Below are 17,388 nucleotides of genomic sequence, written 5' to 3' on the forward strand. Positions count from 1 at the left end.
TTTTAACAGCGGAGCCATTGTTGCTGGCCGTTATGTGGGCGGCGCCATCAAAAGTACCCCGCATCATAGTTACTGTCACCGTTCACCGCGCCCGTGAGCACGCGTCTCATGAGGAGCGCCTGGCATCGTCCAGCTATGGTGGCTAGAAGGGGGCCATAGTCCAGCCTTGCGCGTGGCGCTCGCAAGAAAATACCAACGAAACAGTTCACGTGCGTCCGAGCCTAAAGGGCGGGGCAAAAGACAGCTCGCGCTGCAAACGCCCGTGCCGCCGGTTTCAACACGTGCTGACGCGTCCTACTTCGAGAGAAATTTGAAAGCCTGCTCACAAAATCGTCTGGGCCCGCCAGTCGTGCTAGAGGAAGGCGACGATATAGATGGATATGACGATGACTCCTACTACCACAGCGAAAAGCCACGCCTAAACATGTAAATAAACTATTTCAAACCTAATACAATGCATGGTTGTGTGTCCTTCAGTGCTTACATAGAAATAAATCATCCAGCTATGCTATGGTTCAAGCCTTGCGCGACAAGCTTCGCCTTTTTTTTAAGTTGTGCGTTCCTCTGTCTCACGTAGGTCTGTCGTGATTACGCCGTCTTTTGTTGAGACAATGCCTCCGTCCCAAGGGGCATACACGCCTGGCGGGCGTGCAGTCTTCGTGCCGGAACAGGTGCGCGGTTTCACCAGATGGTAATTTTAGCTGGCGGAAAGCGCTACTCTCTTTGCTTGCAGTGCGTGATTAGCTTGCCAAAACTACTCCTGCAGGCCCCCAGCGGTGCGATTGTGTCATCTCCCTACTATCGTCATAGTCCTCCGTCTGCATCGTTGTTGCTTTCTTGTTGTAGGTGGTGGTGGTGTTCGTGGTGTAGGTTGTGGTGTTATTTGCTTTTGGCGCATATCCAATCACAGGAATCGGCCAATTAGCACTGGATGGAGGAAAAAAGGTTCTCCTCCAATTGTGGCGCTCTGAGAAGATAGTCTTTTTTATAGGTAATATAAGAAAGTGAGAGAAATATAAATAAAAAAAAGAAACGAAACGCAAAAGCAAATTCTTTTTATTAAGAGAAAGACGGTTAAAACGCAAAGCTTTCTCTTATGCAACCTCATTCAAAGACAAAGTATAAAATTTAAACTGCTTCGAGGAGGTCGGATTTCGTTAGACGTCGGATTTATAACGGGAGGGTCTCACGTTGAATTGCGACCCCGGGAGGCATTTTCTTGTGGCACTTGATGTGTCTTTGTAGAAATCCATTGTTTAAAATGGCTTCCCTGCATAACGTTTAGGACGTAGAAATGTATACATTGAAATACCTTTTATGAAACGAAGGAAGGCACAGCTAACAATCCGGCCGCTGCACCCCGTTTCGGAATAAACGAAAAAAAAAAATTGGCCGCGTATCTGCTCCTTTCGTTGCAAATGTCGTCAAAAGACGATAGTCTTTGTAGACATTTGCCAAGGAAATGCCCACCTTTGCTTTCCCGCTCACCTCTCATGCTGTTTCTGTACCGTCGCGCTCATCCCAAGGTGAACACACTAAAGGTTTGCGCAAGGCGATTTGAATTTACCGCGTTCCACTGCTACAGGCCGGGTTCGGGGCCAGCTCTGCAGTTCGGTGGAGACGCGCGTGAATGGAGGCGGCCTACTACAACGTTTATAGAACCGCGTGGCCGTGCTCCACGTGCGTTCCAAGCAGAACGTGGAACCTAGCTAGTGGAACCTTTCGTTGCTGTTGCCGCGTGATTTTCCATATGCCGCCAGGAGGCGGCGGTTTTCTGCAGTAGATGAAGAATATCATTTGTTATAAAAAAAACCAAGCATCCGTGAATCTTTTAATAAACGAACACTGCAAATATCCCTTGTGTACTAATTTCCTGTCTTATATTTGCGTAATGTCTTGTTCTCGTACAACAAAGTTGACAAGTATGAACATATAAACCAGGCTTTGACGTTTAGTGTTGGCTGTGAGTATATAAGACTTTTGAGCAGTAAGCATTTTAGTTTGGCCGGGTGGCTGAATCGAGTTACAGACAGACATAGAGACAGACCAAAATTTCTGGGTTTAAGCAGCCCAAGAAAGACTATCGTCTTTAAAAAGAAAAGCTGGTACTTATAAGGTTATACCCAGACCACAAAGCAGCATCTGAAGGGGCTGGCGTCTGAGGCTTTAACATCGTTCGCAGGTCAATAGGTAGTGGTCAGCGCACTCATCTTCATTGCAGTGGCTGTTCGCGCCAGGCGAAACCTTTGTAGGCACCTATATTTGAGTGGGGTACATGACAGCGAAGGCCCGTTGTAATAACCTCTGGGTTGCGTGAGGGGCGCCATTCAGATTTCGCTGAAATTTTTAAAAGGTTTCATTCCCTCGAAAGCAATAAAACTGAATCTTGTTGGCCTTGAAGCTTCAACACCTTGGGATACCTTGCAGCGGTTATTAAAGATGTTGGCTGAATGATGACTAGTCCGAAGAGTGGAATCCTTGCTATAGAGTGTGTCACTTCGTTAAGAGTGAACCTCGCATGTCCTAGAACCCAAAGAGGTGAATTTCAGTAAGATTAGGTGGTATTACTGTTCGAAGCGTCCGTAGGGAAAGGGGCGTCTTTAGGAGAAGAAAGGGCTAAGCATACGAAAAGACAATCTGATTTTACGACTGGAGATAATACCGATGCACCAAACATTTGCAAGGAGAAGAGAGGTGTAAAGTATACCTGTTCCGAATATTTTTATCACGTTCACAGGGATAGTGTGTAGTATAAGACCAGGATGTATGGGGACCAAATCATCTTAGAAGAACCAATTGCGCACGTCTGGTAGGTAATAGTCTACCATTTTTGAGAACGACATAAAAATTCTTCATGGAGCGAGGATTGCTCGATACGCTGTTATCTGTAGTCAGTGACGAACCAAAGACAGAATAAACTCTGAGAGAGAGAGAGAGAAATAATTATTTATTGGAGAGTTTAGCTCCAACCCAAACAGGAGCTGGCTACTCCAGGCATTGGAGTATACAAAAGGTACAATACTTGCCCTAAGGAACCACAAGGGGTTATATTAAGTACATTGAGACAGCAGCAGTCCTTACAGCAGTGGAATAAAGTTTAAAAAAAAGAAACAAGAGAACTATACACATCTATATACAGACGACATCCACGACGCGACACAGATAGTTTCGCCAATATACATAACACCCTTGGGTGTTTCCACACCCATTTCAGAGCGTTTCAGAGGAAAGTGCACTTATTTAATAGTGTTCACACATCTTCGTCATTTGAAAAAAATCCCTTAAGGCAAGGAAGGCTTTCGTTTGGTTGCGTACATTGTCCCACGGACCCAACAGTTTCGGCACGCAATTTACCTGGGGCGATTACCTCACCGCGGTTAAAATCTTATAGCTTCGGGTTTTTCTGGTATGAACAGGGCTTCTTTATGAGGATAAACGTCTCTCTTTTAAATAAACCTTTCGACGACAATCACAATTTTTAAACTTTGTGGCCGCAGCTTCACGCACCGTAAGTTTTACGTTGGTTGGTCCGTCATAGGGCTTAACGTTACGGCTACCAACGGCCATAGGGGACACTTGCATAGGAGTATCGGCCGCCACTTTCACTCACAATTTTTGTTTCGTGCTAGTCCCAATACTCACACAGAGTTAATCAACCAGATTTATGGGAAACCCGCAAGGTGCAGTAAGTTTTTGAGAAGGTGAGTTTCCTTCACACCGTGTTCCGTGGCCACAGAGCATACACCTGCATAAAAAGTGCTGCATTTATTTTTATTTATTTATTTATTTATTTATTTATTTATTTATTTATTTATTTATTTATTTATTTATTTATTTATTTATTTATTTATTTATTTATTTATTTATTTATTTATTTTCAGATGATGTTAACCCTTATGGTCTGTCAAAGAAGTGGACCAGTACATCATAAACGACACCCATGCGCACAAAAAGGCACATCAGTCACAGTACAATGCGCAACAACAAAACAGAAGGTCATACTGCAGTTTAGGAGTCCCTCACAGTTTTTTGGAGAAATATACGTGGTATTTAATGCCGCGGAAACTCGAGGGTCATGGTCATTCCAGTCCGCAAGTCAGTTTTGACAAGAAAGCAATGCTTAAAAACAAAAACAACAACTTTTGGATAATAAGGCAAAACAGCATACGGATGATTGTTGCGGGTGACCTGCAGTTTGCTGTTGTATAGTTCTCAACAGAATTTAAGCCTGACAATTTTTTTACGCTTAGCTAGTGACAGAAATTCAGCTTTCACAAGTAGGGCAGTCACCTACTGATTCCTACGATAGGCTGCATCAATAAATTTTCTTGCTAGTTACGCATTCTTGGCAAGGCCAACAGGAAATGGCGCCTTGATGCGCGACCACTGGCGACGGCAAACTACACTGCTAACTATACAGGGTTCTCGAGTTCTCCACCGCTGGTAACATTCACCCTGTATAATCAGCGCGCATCTCTTTACTATTCAGGTCTAGAAGAGGTTTCGCTGTTTCGGGATTCCATTGTTCTCGACTTGTTTTCGGTTTCATTGGCATGGAAGAGGCAGGAACGCTCTTACGTAAACATATTTCTGTAACAAAACCCTCTTTCGCATTTCGCATGCGGCACAAGGGGGGGGGGGGGTGCAAAACGCAGTAGGATACCGGGCTTTGTACGACCGGTATGCAAATGGGGGAGAGGACGGAGATGTGAGATTCAAGCATCTATTTTTTATGCTGCTTTGCAGAAAAACTATTACCGGGAAAGACAGGACCCAGCACGATTTAACCAAGAGAAGCGACAGAAGCGGCATCTTAGTCTTAGGCTCTCTTAAAAGTACATTTCTTCGGGGCGTAGACACAAAAGTTATCCCGCCGTCAGGACAGCCGCATGCATTCATCTTTCAGCGCCGCCGACCGAAGACGGAATTTTCATCCAGGTGCGTGCCCAATTTTTCTCATCTGGATACTTTTTCCAGCTTTTGTATTACAATGAAGATCTAATGGTTTAATCCGCTGCTTAACGCTATCGAAATGCTTTCTCGCTTTGCACAAACCTCATGAGAGCATATTTTCAGAAGAAATGCATACGCCGTGATGCACTTTACCCTTCATCACACGGGTACCCAGAAATATGTCATGCATGACCTTTCATCAAGTGTTACGTCTTCCCTTCGTCTTTTTGCAGAAGATTGTGTTTTGACCGCCGTATACGTGGCAGCTGTGATAAACTTGCCCTCCAAAAGTATTTAAACGTAATTGAAAATAGGTGTTTTATATGGATGATGCAACTTACTGTGTCAAATGTAAATTATGCAAGTTTGCCGTAAGCGTTCCAACATAAATTTTACTTATTCCCTGCAGTCTAACCATCTCGCTCTAGCAGAATCGTACCGATACATTTGTGTACGTATCAACAGCAAGCTAACATGGACTGTCCGTATCGAACAGCTTACGGCCGATGCCTCCAAAATATTAGGTTTTGCCAGAAGGTCCCTGTCCTGCTCTCCGGCCTCATTTCGTTAACTTGCCCCCGAAAGTTACGCCCGTAGTCAATTCGAATATGCTTCTCCAATTTGCAATCCACATCAATCTTACTTAATCGACGCCGTTGAAGCCATTCAGAATCACGCGGCTCCCAGTACAATTTCCAGTACAATTCCCAGTACAATTTCCCAGTACCATTTCCGCACAAGTGTTACTACCATAAAATTATCACTGTCTCTCAACTTCCTCGGTCTTAGACGAAAAATAGCACGCGTCTGTTCGTTTCACAAACTGTATTTCAATTTCGCTTTTACATGGCTTCCTCCTTCTTCCACTAATTCCAACTTCGCGTCGTCTTTTCAATACTTTGCGTGTTCAAAATTTGAAAGGTTCAACTAACGCTTTCAACCGGTCTTTTCTTCCGTTAACGATCAGTGAGGCTTGGAATCGGCTTCCAAATGCAATAGCCAATGGGCGTAATACTCTAAAGTTTAAAACATAACTCGAAACTCATTTGCCAACCGCACCGTCGTAATATCTGTGTATTAGTTGTGTAACCATTTGCTTTTTTTTTTCTTACATTTTTATGCCACCTTGAATTGTGATATCAGTTGTATGACTAGTTTTATTATAATTATTATTGCCCTGTAGTTCCGATTTCTGAATTGTATCCTGCTTTCGTTTCTTGGTCTGGAATGGTCTTTGTGTATGCTTGTTCGACCCCCCCCCCCTTATGTAATACCCCGTCGGGGGCCCTCAAGGGTAAATAAATTATGATGATGATGATTACAAACGAATTCACTTCGTGTTTTTTCCTTCAAAACCGGTTTTCTGAAAGAATTTTTTTTTATTTTTTGTGTGTAGATATTTCTTAGCCTGAACTAAATAAATGGTCACAATACAGCCAAGACAATTACGGAGTGAACCTTAGAACAGAATGTGGAGGCAAAAGCCAAATTGTGCCTTCTGTTGATCTCCTGTCAACCTTTCTGTTGAACTTTTGTAGACGGGTACGACACCACTTCACCCGTCCTTTGGACAGCGCCAAGCCCGTTCCGCTAGCTCACCATTGCCAGGAGCCCTTGCCCTCTTCATTGCCCTTGTGAGTACCTTAACTCCTCACGAGGCGCGTACAGCCAAACCCGGTTATAGCGAGCTGTAATATGCTCCGCGATTAGTTCGATATATCCAATAGTTCGATATAGCCATACCCACCTCTAACGATTTTTTTTGTTACGAGTGCCCAATACGCGGGACCCCCCCTGCCATTACCACGTTGAGAAAGAAACATTTAAATTATTTCATTACCTTGCACAAAAAAAATGTATTTACTGCATCAAATAAAGCTAGATTCCGCCTTAACTGCATATTTCACAAAAGAGTGGTGGTTTTTGTTTTCACTTTCGTTTTGGCGGAGTCGTCATTTGCGCCAGTTCAAGTCCGTGTCCTTTAATATCGAAGTAATGTTGGCAGAGCACATCGACCGGCGAAAGTGCTTCATTAACTTTCATTAAAGCACCGAAGAGACTGAGGATGTCCCCTGTGACATTTTCAGTCTCTTCGGTGCTTTCAGCAGCACCAGCTGCCATGATATCAGTGACGCTGTCTGTGCCTGAGGGGCTCACACTGGCGGCAAAGTCGTCTTTGACGTCTCAAAAAACAAACTGTGTGCAAATTACGTGGACAAGAACACATGAAGACAGCACAAGTGCAGACTCACCACTAGTTTATTATTACACACATCAAAGGATTACACACATCATTTTTTGAGATGCATCATTACCAACTCGTCTACCTTTCAACCCTTTTACAGTGTCTTTGACACTCAGGAAATCATCAAAGGACACTCCTTGCGGCACAGCATCTGGAACGTTGGCGAGCTCGTCGCGCAGTTAGCCCATGATACCGTCTTGGTCCGGACTCGCTAACTGGATGTGCTCCGTCGTGAATCCTGTGCGTTGAAAACAGTTACGGAAGGTGTCAGGCGTCACGTTGCTCCATGCGAGGCTCAAATCTCTATCGTGGCCAATCAGCATCCAATCACCGCTCCTAGACCATGCATTTTTGAGACAATTGTAGGCGCGCCGACTTCGATATATCTGATGTGAACTTCGTTATAGGGATTTGCACGCATTTTCGTAACAGATTCGCTTTTCCAATAATTCGATGTAGCCGAACCCGTCTATAAGAATTTTTTTTGTTACGAGTTCGCAATACGTGGGACCCCCCCCCCCCCCCTGCCATTCCCACATAATAAAACGAACACATAAAGTATGTTATTACCTTACACAAAACAATGTATTTATTGCATGCAATAAACCTACTTTCTACCTTAACTGCCTACTTCGCAAGAAAGGGGTGATTTTTCTTTTCACTTTCGTTTTGGAGGCAACAACTAGCGCCGCATTCCCTACACAGAACATCGCTTACACCATTTCAAGTCCGTGTCCTTCAATATTGAAGCAATATTGGCGGAGAATATCGACTGGCAAAAGCGCTTCATAAAGCGTCGGACGGCTTTACCTTGTGACATCCTCAGTCTCTCCAGTGCTTTCAGAAGCACCAGCTGCGATGACATCGGCGACAGAATGTGCGCTCGATGGGATCATAGTGACGGCAACATTGTCGTCCACACTCAAGAAATCCTCTGCAGACACTCCTTTCGGCACAGCATCTGGAACGTTGGCGAGGCCTTCGCGCAGTTCGCCGATGATGCCGCCTTTGTCCGGACTTGATGGCTGGGTGGGCTAAGTCGTGAATCCCGAGCGTCGGAAACAGTTACTGAATGTGTCGGGTGACACGTCGGTCCATGCGAAGCTCAACATCTCAATCGTGGCCAATCAGCATCTCAATCACCGCTCCGAGACCTCGTATTTCGGTGAAAATTGTAGGCGCGCCGAATTCGATATATCCGATGTGAACTTCGTTATAAAGACTATGCTTCGCATGCATTTTTGTAACAGATTTGCTTTTGTCGATACATAGCGTAATTCGCTTTATTTGGGTTTGTTATAATCGGGTTTAACTGTATAGCCTACTTCGTTCTACCCGGGTTCGCTATAGTCTGGTTTCACTGTATTACACGCGCGACAGTTACCTGCCCTCTCTTGGCGCTGCTGTTTTTCCTTTCCAGCACCGCTATACCCGGCTCAAGCACGATACTATCAGAACTTCAACTTTTTTTGCACCACCTTTTTTTTTGTACGTGCTTGATACGTAGAGATCTAAAGATTTTACGTTAAAAATATTGCAGCAGCTTTTCTCTTTTTCCGTTTTTTTCTGACCTTCGTACTTTGGGGGGAAAAGTTTGGTAAATGTCTGGTGAATCATAAGCGGTTTCTATCAGCTGCACTTTTTCCATATTTGTGGCTTCGCACGCGGCAAGGAGACAGTGTTCTGTCTAAGATTTGTTTTAAGATAAGAACTGCTTCAAAATTACAATTACCACGGCACAATCCACCAAAAGTGTAAAGAAATAGTTTACTCGGAGCACAAACTAGTCTTGCTAACGGTTTTGCACGTTATCTCTGCATCTGGAATAGTGAACAAATTGTAAACGACAGGTAATGTCATCGTCCAGGTGCTTCTAAAAAATTGGAAAAAATCATATTATACAAAAAAAAATTAGTATCAGTCGTGCTGGTTTAACAACTGCGTAATTTAAAAAATGCAAATAAGAAGTTCGCTGTTGATTTTTCGCCCAAAATTGGGGAACGAGGCTACTCAAGCATGACCAGAACACTGCGGGAAAACATGTCGCATTACTTCGTTTGTGCTCAAATTATAAACGCTTGCTCTATGCGTTCGAGGTGCGACATTACGTCTGCTGCTTTTCTGATTTTGCGCATTTATAAATGACGGTGTGTCGGCATTCTGAGGCAGCGCTAAGGTGCGTTCAATGTTTTTCGCCTTCCCAAAAGCAAATTCACATTTCTAACCTTTTTTTTCTTATTCGAGATGTCTGAGTGAAGACGTGTACATGGCCAAAGAAACGGCTTTGCGGGCGTCACTTTTCTTTTAGCAAAAAGAGAAAGCAGAACGCCAGAAAAAGTTTTCTCGTTATCCCAACTGCGCAAACTGAATCTGTGCTGGCCGGGAAAATGGGGGAGATGCAATGGCCATCGGATAGCAACCACAGGTGCCACTCAGCGATGAGGCCCACTTCTTCTTTACAAAGGCGTCCTGGCCGAGGTAGTTTTATGGCACACTGTGGACCATCTTTTTGCAGAATATTCCTACACAAACCTCAACAGCTTATAAAATGCGGATAAAGTCAGATGAATTGTTTTAAGTAAGGCAATCGTTTGAAACTAAGGAATAAACTTTCATGGTGACAGAAAATAGCCAGCGCAAGAAAGACGGGGACGAGGAAGGTAACAGACACAGCGCGGTTTCTTCGTAGTCCTTAGCTAGAGAGGCCTCCTTCGTCCAGGGGACCCTGGGTCCGGGTGGCCTGTCTCGCAATGCCTACTAGATGTTGCTGGTGATCTGGGTTTGAGCTGGCCGTCGGTCACTCCCGTTTGTATTAGTATGGACGCGTAAGTATATTTGCGAATATTCGACTAAAGGCTGGCGTCATGCCGGACGATTTTCCGCATCAGCTACGTGTAGGCGGGGAATTGAGGCTTGTGGTGGTTCCGGGCAGGGCGCCACTTTGCCTGCGTTGCCAAAGGCAGGGTCCCGTCAGGCGTGAGTGCCGCGTCCCGCGTTGCTCACTTTGTCGGCGCTTCGGACATTCAGACAACGAATGCGTCAAGACGTACGCCACAGTTGCTGGTCCTACTGGAGTGGAGGACAAGTCCGAACACCTCATGGATGAGGCTGACGCAGAGGAGGCCGCGAGCGGAGGAGCTGCTGGGCCCTCGTTAGAACCCGAGCCAACTGCTACCTCTGAGGCTAAAGAAGATATCGCACAAGGTGACGGGACCGCACCGGTTGACGAAGGGTTAGCCTCTGCTGCATCTTCTGCTGCAAATGAAGAACCCAGCAAGGAGTCCGGTGACATGGCCGAGGAGATGGAGGTGCCAGAAGCTGTTGAAGACAACTCATCCGGTGCTGTGCTGACAAAACGGCCACAACAGAGCGACGACGGCAGTGAAGAGGTAGTGGAGACAGCGGCAACGGGTGAACCGCCGCTGAGGTTACCGCCGTCAAAGACAGCTCTGTTACGCCGAGCTACCTTGAAACTAAAGCTCAACAATCAGAAGGATCGGAAAGCTAGTGACAAATCAGCGCCGTAGATACGTGGATCGTGTGGAGAGTACGGATCGTGGTCGCGTCGCCCATGTTTACAAAGATTCCTCCGATTAGAACGGCGGCCTTGGCCCCAAGAAACTGTGAGACTCTCGTTGACCCGTTGATATAAAGTGTAAGCATCATGTTATTCGTTTCCTCTTGATGGCTCTAAATTTAACAACAAATTTACGCCTAGGCACGATTAACGTAAGAGGGCTGGCCTCGAAGAAAAAAATTACCCCACCTTCCCGCGAGGGGAACCCTGTGGTTATGCGACGCATCTTGGGGGTTCACTTGGTGTTTCCGTTGGGTTGATTCTCTGATTGCGTGAAACGCGTGAGGAACGCGTATGATGTATTCTTTATTTAACACGCGGCGTAACGTTAACGATGACGGCCTTGTGGTCGCTGAAGTGTACGGGTAGTGGATGCTGAAGTAACGGGACCACCGTGCAATTTTCAGCGAAGATCAAGTCTATGCACGTGCCCGAAATCGGAACGCCGGTGCTGGAACGACCGCGGCTATGACGCAACGTGGCGCGGCTATGACGCAACACTATCCAACACAATCCACTTTAATCCAATCCAATCCAAATCCAATCCAATCCACTCCAATTCAATCCAATCCAATCCAAGCCAAGCCAAGCCAACCCAATCGAATCCAATCCAATGCCCCTCGCGAGAGAGTGTTCGCTATCGGAGAGGAGAGGTGGTGAGCGGCGGAGAGCGCAGCTCGCGCGGCGAGCAGAATGGGGGAGGGGTGTGGACCAAGGAGGTTGTATACAACCTCCTTGGTGTGGACGTACAACAACAACGCCGTATGGAGGGACAAGGCGAGTGAATGAGATGCAGTCACATCTAAAACACTACCAGCTTTCGCGCCTATTCATGGAAAAACACGTTGATATCATCGCTGTTCAGGAGACAAAAATAGAAAGTGAGGAACAAACGAATCGTATGGTGCAACCTTTCCGGGAGCGTTATAGTGTCGGTATCTCTTATGCTGTGGGTACATCGGCGGGATGTGTACTATTTCTGCGGAATACTATCGGCATTATTGTGGATGAAGTGATTACGTGTGAAACTGGGCGCATGCTTGTTTGTGACTAAGTTTTCAGGTATTGAATGGCGTGTTATCTGTGTTAATGCGCCTAACAAGCAAAGTGAACGAAAAACGTTTTTTGATCGCCTTGACAGGTACCTCAACAGCGAGAGACATGTTATGTGAGGCGACTTTAATTGCGTATGTTGTCCTTGCGATAGGGTTGGGAAAATATCTGAACGTGACGCAAGTGCGCTACTACTAAACACAATTGTTCATGAACGCAGTTTGGAAGATGTGGCGCTCCTGATAGCGAAAGATAAACCTACCCAGTTCACTCATTTCCAGGGTGGAAGTCATGCTCGTCTCGACCGCGCGTATGTGGATACAGATCTGCTTATCTTGTGTAGAAATTACCAGGTGGAACATGTTGCGTTTAGTGACCACAGTCTGGTAATGTTTCACATTGGATCTCAACCAAGAGCTGGAAGGTTTCAGTGGGATCAGTGGAAGTTAAATACGAAACTTCTGCAGGACGAGGCATCTGTCGATAAAGTAAACGACAAGATTAAGAACATTTTCCAGGGAAAGGCCGAAGATGCCATCTTATTATGGAAACGCTTTAAAGAAGAGGTCAAAATCGCAGCAATTGAAAGGTCCTGCGCAATAACAGTTAAAGAAAATAAAAAGAACTGAAATGTCAGTTGGACTATTTGTTATTTGCAGACAGCCTACAGCCAGGAACCCACACACGCAGTATTAGAGAGGTAAAGACACAACTAGAGACGCTTGAAACAGAAAGATATAAGGGAGAGGTAATACGGGCCCGGGCTGAAGGGTTGTGTTTAGGCGAAACGCCCACAAAACGTGCTCTCGGAGATGAAAAGCGATACGCAGCCAAGAACAATATAGTGGCGATTTCATACGCTGGTGCTGCCACTCGAGATAAACAAAAGATTGAACGTGCATTTGTGGAGCACTATAGACATGGCCTGGGCCAACGTCAACCATACAAAGATGGATTTAACGAGCAGTTTTTACCACTCGTGCCGAAGCTTGCCGAAGAAGTTAAAGCAAACTTGGAGGCTCCTATAAGTGTTCGGGAAATAGAACAGGCCATAGATGAGCTAAGTCGAGGAAAAGCGCCTGGGCCTGATGGTGTCACGCTTCTTTTTACAAAGCGTTTAAATGTGAACTTGCAGAGGCTCTTTGCAACGTTATATGGCTCGCGTATAAGGAAAAGACGTTGCCCCGTCCTTCCGTAGATCACATGTAATCCTTATCCCCAAAACAGATGATGAAACAAAATTGTTATCCGTCGAAGCATATAGACCAAATACACTTGCAAATTTAGATTATAGAGTATTTATGAAAGTTCTGGCAAAACGTTTACAATGTGTTATTCAGTCTGTTGTTGGCCAACACCAAACCTGCGGCATAAAAGGTCGCTCAATAACGACAAACCTCCACGTGTTTCGGAGTCTTTTAGAAACCGTTGATTCATTGGGAGGACGAGTTGCTATCTTGCAGTTAGATCTGGCTAAGACCTTTGATTGTGTAACACATAATATCCTGTTTGCAGTGCTCGAACAGGCGAACGTCGGCTCGATTATTTTAGAGGGGGTTAAGATGAGTTATGCAAACAGTTTCAGGAGCCTGGTAGTAAACAAAAAAGTTAGCGAGAGCTTTGAGGTTGTGTCGGGCGGGAAGCAGGGATGTCCTTTAAGTGCCCTGATATTTACTATTTACCTGGACCCATTTTGTCTGAAATTGTTAAATAGTAACCAGATAAGAGGTTTTACGTTGCACGAGAGTGAGGTAAAGATTCTTTGCTATGCTGATGATGTTGCGGTCGTGTGCTGTGACAAAGAGAGCGTCAGTAGAGCGGTTCGAGTAGTGGCAGAATCTTGTGAGCAGACAGGAAGCGCTATCAATTGGAGCAAGTGCATAGGCACTTGGCATGGAGACTGGGAAAGCAAGCCAGAGGAATTTGCAAACGTCAACTGGAACACCTCTCCGACTACATACCTGGGTGTGCCATTACAATGGTACCAGAATCCCACGGAGTTCTGTTCTGAGGAGACTGAAAGAGTCCGGAGTGAAACGCTAAAATGGGGGGGTCATGATACGTCACTATTTTCGCGCGCTTCTGTCTGTAATGTATTTTTGGTTGCTAAAATATGGTATCTGCTTCAGGTGTTGTGCATGTCCAGGGTCAACGTGCAAAAAATTCACAGGGTTTTTGCTGTTTTTATTTGGTGCTCAGGATTGGAGCGCATGAGTGGTAGGAATCTCTTCATTTCCGTTAAAAAACGAGGTCTCGGACTGGTGCACCTATTTCTTAGGCAGGTTGTCTCTAGGTTTATTTTCCTGAGAGACCAGACAGATCCTTTTCTACGAACAGTTGTGCAGACGAGATTGGTGAATTATTTGCCGGTTTTTGTTGTGTCTTCCAGTGCACTAAAACCAAGAGCCCCACGAGGCTACTTGAAATAGGTCGTTATGGCCTTTCAATTCCTGAAGGCCAGGTTTTCCTACGAATACCCTGCTCTGGTACCTACAAAGAAACTGTACAAGGATGTGATCGATGTGGCATTACCGGTACCTGTTTATCGCTCTGTACACTGTGCAGGGACGGGGAAAGACGTGTTAAGGAGAGTTAAACAAATGCCTGTGAAGTCAAGAGTCAAAAGTTTCTTCTTTCAATTACATACCGGAACACTACCCGTCAGTTTTTGGCTGCGGGAGAAAGGAATACTTGAAGCGGGGTCAGTGAATTGCCGACATTGCGGTAAACTGGAAACCATAGAACACATTTTCTTGGACTATTCTGACGCAGTGTTCCACTGGGACATTCTCCAGCGGACACTAAAGAAAGAACTGCCGGTATCTCCGTACGGAATACGTTTCCTTCCAACGCGTAATGATGGAGGCATGCCACTTGACATGTTTATGGCCTTGAGCCTGCACAGTTTCTGGAAACCTCGTATGGCCGTGCGACATGCAGACCCGGATGCACGACCTTCAAGGGAATACTTTATTGAAAGCATTGCTTATATCAGAGACGTAATGAAAATGCAAGAGTAGCAACCTGACTGGGCTAACATATTGGATGAACTAGTTAACCTGAAACGCTTTTAACACGCGCCACCCGCAGCAGCGGGAGGGGCTTTATCATTATGTTGTGTGGAGACATGTTTCATTGTTTAAAGGGTTTTTTTACCATTATGTTGTGTGGAGGTATGTGTCATTGTTTTGTTTTTTGTTCACTGTACCAAGCCGCTAATAAAGAAGAAAAAAAAAGAATGATAGGGAACGCATCTAAGACTTCACACACGCTTCTGGCTGAAATTTCTAATGGGCTTACATATGAGTTCGTTCATACATGCCCTTAACTTGTAAAGAACCGCGCATCAAACGGGACAAAAAAAAGAGGAGACAACCAGTTGCGCTGATTGGGAACAAAACTTTATTTATGCATTGGTTCCGGGCGCCGGCTTCTTGGAATCAAAGACGCCGTCCCAACACAAAAACGTTAAAAGAAGACAACGAAGGAGAGATATAGGCATAAATCAGTTAATAAAACATACACCAGGGAACAACAAGACAGGCGTCAATTCAAAATAAATACCATAGCTTTTCCTAGCAGTGAGCCACTGGTAATACTAACATATTTTTCGGCACTGCGCAGAATGCAGAACTGGCGATGATCACACATGCGCTTTGGTCTCGATAGCGACCTAAAATGCGGCCTTTTTTAGCAGCGGGCGGGAGCCACAGCCAACGCAGTGCACAACAAGGTCTCTGCCACCAGACCTTTTAAGAAGAAAACCCGTGCACGCCGACGGTTGTTTATGGCAATGCTTCTCAATTGGGGACCCCTGGACCACATGGGGTATTCGTAGGCAATTTCAGGAAGTCGTGTTTCATTTGGTTCCTTTTTTATCGTCGGGGAGTGGCGGATAGCGGTACGTATTGCAAATCTCATTCCGCTATCATTGAAGGCTTTCAAATGCAACTTGCAACCAGACGGGACTTCACTGAATCCATACATTGGGGTGCGATGCGAAATTCTGGAGCAAGTTGGCAGCACATCCGTACACGGCCTGCGGGAGATGAGCTTACAAGTTTCATGCACGTCTAGTCAAGCTTTCATATTGGTGACTACTAGTATAAGGCGTCTATACCCTTATCCCAGTTGATTGATTCCAGTCTGTATTATTCTTTTTATTCTTTCAGGGGCTCCTGGCCTGAAACCAGCGTGAGTGAGGATGAACCTGACACTGAATCCGTTTACTTTATCCGCTGAAATGGTCAGGATGGGAGACCCCCGGACCAGGGACTACCCTTTGGTCATCAACCCGCTCTTCGTCTTCCCGCTCCTGTTCTTCTATCTGTACTTCGTCAAGGTGGCGGGTCCGCGCTGGATGGAGAACAGGAAGCCATTCGAGATCATCAATGTCATTCGTGTCTACAACCTGCTCATGGTAGCCGTGTCCGTCTGGTTCCTTTCTGCCATCCTACCCTTCACCTACCTGCCCGGCGGCCACTACAGCCTATGGTGCCAGGGAATCACCGGCTACATGACCGAAGAAATGAGGCGGTACTACAAGATCGGCTGGATATTCGTCGCCTCTCGATACGCCGACCTTTTTGATACCGTGTTCTTTGTGCTACGCAAAAAGTTCACCCACGTATCCAATCTCCACGTCATACACCATACCTTAGTCACGGTGAACGTGTGGTTCTACACCTTGTTCGCTCCTGAGGGCCAACCAGCATTTGGGCTAGCGCTGAACGTGTTTGTGCACACAATAATGTATTCGTACTATTTCTTGGCAACTTTTGGACCTCAGGTGCGCAAGTATCTGTGGTGGAAAAGGTACCTCACGACTGTGCAGATTGTCCAGTTCGTCATCATGATTCTCCACTTCTCTATCCCTCTGTTCGTCGACTGTTCTTTTCCAAGACATCTTATCATCATCGGAAATGCTCAGACATTTCTTGTTCTCTGTATGTTCATAAATTTCTACTTGAAGAATTACAATACCGGGGCTAGTGAAAAGAGTATGAAGCGTTCATGAATGAGACAGGAGATGAAAAGTGCGCAAAAACGTATGCTTAATTCCTTCGGTTTCCCTCAACGCTTCCCAAACTGGCGTTCCCGAAACTGGAAGAGGACGTTTATTTTCAACAAATCGTGAATACTGCAATAACTACGAAGACAGTAGAATGAATGGGTTTTCGAATCAGTTCGAGGGCTGAAGATAAAACAAGATACGAGGGGCCCCACAGCCAGAGTTGTACAGCTAATGAGCCGTTCAGTCAATTTCTGCCACGTGCTAACAGAACATTTACCCTCAGGTACATACTTTCTCGCTCCTTCACGTAATTATATCTAGTCGAACAGCTCGTACAAAGCTGAATCAGGAAGTGATCTGAATTTTCGTCAAAACCGTATGCACAAAATGTCTCGCAAGTTTTACGGATCGGGAACATACTCACTGAATAATAACCCTAGGAAAAGAGTGTAAAAATGAGAGAACGGCATGCATTATCAACCGCTAAAGTGTCAAGCGTGCGAATAAATACGAAAGAAGTGTGTATTGGGTTTCTCGAACATAACA

General features: G+C 45.4%; 1 pseudogene; it reads left to right on the forward strand.

Moving 5' to 3' along the window:
* Positions 1-16,032: 16,032 nt before the first annotated feature.
* Positions 16,033-16,897, forward strand: LOC144173354 (very long chain fatty acid elongase AAEL008004 pseudogene; annotated as a pseudogene).
* Positions 16,898-17,388: the final 491 nt, after the last annotated feature.

Source organism: Haemaphysalis longicornis, unplaced genomic scaffold (assembly GCF_048455015.1).
Source record: "Haemaphysalis longicornis isolate Haplotype H1 unplaced genomic scaffold, Haemaphysalis longicornis Haplotype H1 scaffold_3, whole genome shotgun sequence".
In the NCBI taxonomy this organism is placed as follows: domain Eukaryota; kingdom Metazoa; phylum Arthropoda; class Arachnida; order Ixodida; family Ixodidae; genus Haemaphysalis; species Haemaphysalis longicornis.